Source organism: Budorcas taxicolor, chromosome 5 (genome assembly GCF_023091745.1).
Source record: "Budorcas taxicolor isolate Tak-1 chromosome 5, Takin1.1, whole genome shotgun sequence".
Taxonomy (NCBI): Eukaryota; Metazoa; Chordata; class Mammalia; order Artiodactyla; family Bovidae; genus Budorcas; species Budorcas taxicolor.
This window is the reverse complement of record NC_068914.1, coordinates 119,647,424-119,651,457: the sequence shown is the minus strand read 5'-3', so window position 1 is coordinate 119,651,457 and position 4,034 is coordinate 119,647,424.

Here is a 4,034-nt window from a genome sequence, read left to right as displayed (position 1 = left end):
TTTTTTCCTCTCAGAAGCTGCACATTATGGAACATTAAACAGTTTGTCATAGAAGCTGGTGGCCTTTTGCTTGCTTGCCTCCCTGGCCTGGGCCCCCTTCCCCTCGTCCCACTTGTTGCCACCCCCAGCTCAGGTTGATGCCACCTTTCCGGTTCCTGCTCGCTCATGGGGAGGGTCAGATTTCTCTCCTGACTCATCCTGGAGCTGCCTACCATCTGTGCTGGCATCACCTTACCTGCCCCCAGATGACCGGAGAAGGGCCCCACAGATGGGCCACCCCTTCACCCAGCCCTGCCTGTGTCTGATCATCAAAGAGATGTCTCCTGGAGCGGGGATACCTAGCCAGCACGGTCGGGTCTTAGGCTAAGGGGCTCGGCCACTGAATCCAGAAGACTAAGAGCAAACCGTCAGTCAGTGTGCTACCAAGCCCATGAGACTGCTTCACTGTGGAGAGGATGAGAACTTCCAGTGGGAGAAATCTAGGCAGGCTTACTGGAGGAGGTGCTGCTTGAGCTTGGGGTGTGGGATTCCTTTCTTCAGGAGGCACGTAAGGGACTCACATGCCTATGTTGTTCCTGGTCCTCCTAGGACTCTCCTCAGTCACAGTGATGAACTTGGGCAGGCTCCTGGGAGTTGGGGGGAGTGGATAGACTAGGTGGAGGGAACCTCAAGAGCAATGGCTCAGTGGCAGGAAATAGGTTGAGATTGGCCACTGGGGAGTGGTAGGAAATGAAGCTGAGAGGTCCAAGTCCAGGGGTTGGGGGCTGCTTACATTTGAAGTCTGGCTCAGATATCATTTCCACAAGGCCTCCTGAGTTTCCCAGGCCTTGGGAATTCTGGGCCATACCATGCTCTGCTTTGTGGCCAGATGGTGGGTCTCTATGGGTGGCTATTGGCTCCCTGGCCATGGAGACTGGATTATGCTCATTGGGGTAAGCAAACCACCCCCTTCTTGGCCCAGTGCTTGGTCTATGGACATATGAGCCTGGGTGAAGTTGCAGGAGCCCAGTGGCTGGTCCCATGTTAGGTGCCCTTTGCATGGGGGTGGAGAAGCCCACCAACCCCAAGTCTTATTTTTGTCCCCATCTTACAAATGAAGGTGAAGTTCAGAGAGGTGAAGTAACTTGTTCAGAGTCACACAGCTAGGAATTTGAACCCTGGTCTGTATGGCATGAAGCATGGGTTTATCCCTTGGAGATGCCATTCTGAGAAGATGGGCTGTGAGGGTGCCTGGCACAGGGCTGGGCCATAGAAGGATGATTCAGAAGGGTTGGTTTTCCTTTTCTCTCCCTCTATAGTGCTAATACAATTCTCCACGCATCTGGTATTTCCTGTGTTTAACAAGAGAAGTTTGAGTGCCTACCATGTTTGAGTGCCTACCATGTTTGAATGCCAGGTCCTGTTCTAGGTACTAGGAATTCAGTGAATAAAAAGAAATCCGTGCCCTGATATTCTCATGAGGAAGACAGACAATAAATATATAGGATGTTGGAAGATGAAAAGTACTTTTGGATAGAACACTGCAGAAAAGGGGCCCTGGGAAAGAGCCTGGAAAGTTGGGAAGGAGGGGGGAGGAGCTGCAATTTAAATAAAGTGGTCTGGGAAGGCTTCATGTAGAAGATATTTGTGTAGACTTGAGGGAGGTAGGGTGACGGGAGAGTTAGATCTCTGGATCTCTAGACCTGGCAACCTGGGGAGAACCAATTATTTTGCAGTCCATAGAGTTGGGTCACTGATTCATTTTATTAACTTCCAGTGAATCTCATTTTTCATTTTAAAAAATCCTAATTATTTTGATCCCTTCTTTACAAAGAGGTAAAAATCACTTTAAAATACTTAGTAGTAGTATAGTATGAATTTATTGTCTCAAGGTCAATGATTTTCTATATAATCATGAAACTGTAGCTTAAAGAGAATTGTCTCTTCCATCTAGTCTGAGATGTGAATGCTAAGGCTTTCAGGTTTTTTGGTAGCATGTTGGTAGAACCAGTTGATTTGTTTCTCCAGACCAATATCACAGGGGGCTCAGTGGTAAAGAATCTGCCTGCGGTGCAGGAGACGCAGGAGACTTGGGTTTGATCCCTGGGTTGGGAAGACCCTCTTGAGAAGAAAATGGCAACCCACTCCAGTATTCTTGCCTGGGCAATCATCCATGGACAGGGAACCCTGGCGGGCTACATTCCATGGGGCCGCAGGGTTGGACACAACTTAGCGACTAAACAGAGAGAGGCCCAGGCAGGAACCATGGGCAAAGGTCCTGAGGTGGACGTGTCCCTGAACTGGTCAGCCCACTGGGTCTGGAGTGAGGAAGCAAAAGAGCAGGAGCTGGGACTGGAAGTAACAGGGGCCACCCTTAGAGGGTCTGCAGGTGTTGATCCCTGGCATTTGTGAAGCCATCAGGGTTCCAGCAGAGGGAGGACAAGACATGAATGACCTTGTACCAAACAAGGTGGAGGGATTTCTTTGGTGGTCCAGTGGCTAAGAATTCACCTTGTAACACAGAGGACATGGACTCGATTCCTGACCTAGGAAGATCCCACATGCCAAGGAGCAGCTAAGCCCATGAGCCGCAACTACGGAGCCTGAGCTCTAGAGCCTACTAGCCGAAAGGAGAGAAACCCCCTTTCACTGCAACTAGAGAAAGCCTGAGCACCACAATGAACACCCAGCACAGTCAAAAATAATTAATTAACTTAAAAACCCAAGACAGAGGTGGTAGCTGCAGAAAGTCCTCTGTCCACTGGGCTGGCTGGGAGAGTAAGTAAGTAAGTAAAGTCACTCAGTCATGTCCGACTCTTTGTGACCCCGTGGACTGCAGCTCACCAGGCTCCTCAGTCCATGGGATTTTCCAGGCAAGAATACTGGAGTGGGTTGCCATTTCCTTCTCCAGGGGTTCTTCCCGACCCAGGGATCGAAACTGGGTCTCCCGCATTGGAGGCAGACGCTTTAACCTCTGAGCCACCAGGGAAGCAAGAAGCAGTAATGACTGCCAAGCAAGATGGACTGCAGTGGGTCACAGCAGGACAGGGACCCTCAGGGGCCTTCTGTGGGCCAGACAAGGGCCAGAGACCTGGGTTCACTGGCTCTGTGGCTGAGCTGCTGGCTTAGCTTGGATCATTCCGAGCTTTGTATGTTCAGCTATGAACTGGAAATAAGTTTAGCATTGTTGTGAAGATGGAAGAAACTGGGCTAACCACCGTAGGGGCCCCAGAGGCTGGGAGACTTCCTGGAGGAGGGCCACTTGAGCCTAAGCCTTAAATGAATAAAGACCTACTGTAGAGCACAGGGAACTCTGTTTTGTGGCAGCCCAGAGGGGAGGGGAGTTTGGGGGAGAATGGGTACACATGTATATGAATGGCTGAGTCCCTTTGCTGTCCACATGAATCTATAAGATATTGTTAATGGGCTATGTGCTTAGTTGCTCAGCCGTGCCCGACTCTGTGATCCCATGGACTGAATCCCGCCAGGCTCCTCTGTCCACGGGATTTTCCAGGCAAGAATACTGGAGTGGGTTGTCATTTCCTCCTCCAGGAGATCTTCCTAACCCAGGAATCAAACCTGCATCTCCTGTGTCTCCTGCACTGCAGGCGGATTCTTTACCCACTGAGCCACTGGGGAAGCCCTTAAAAGGCAAATAAAACTCAGCCCGGTAGACGAAACGTGGGTGAGGATGGCCAGGGCTAGCGGAGGGAGGGGTGCACCGGGGAGGAGGAGCTCTGTGGAGCCAAACCTGGGAGGCTGGCCACCGAAGATACTGGGTGTTGAATGAGCTAAGCCCACGGTCTCTGGGGAGTGGGAAGGCTGGAGGGCCCCTCCCTTCCATCTGGCACGGAGGGGTTGTCGTTGCCCCCACCCCCACCGCAGCAGCTGGCAGAGCCAGGCGCTGTGCCTTCTGCGGGTGCCTTTTCCAGCCACCTCTGGGCTCCCCTGGGCCGGCCCCGCCCCTGGGCTGCGCTGGAAGCAGGGGCGGGGCCAGGCGCCCCAGAGCCTCAGGCGGGAGGGCTGGGGAGCAAGCAGGTGGAGGGCTGGCGGCG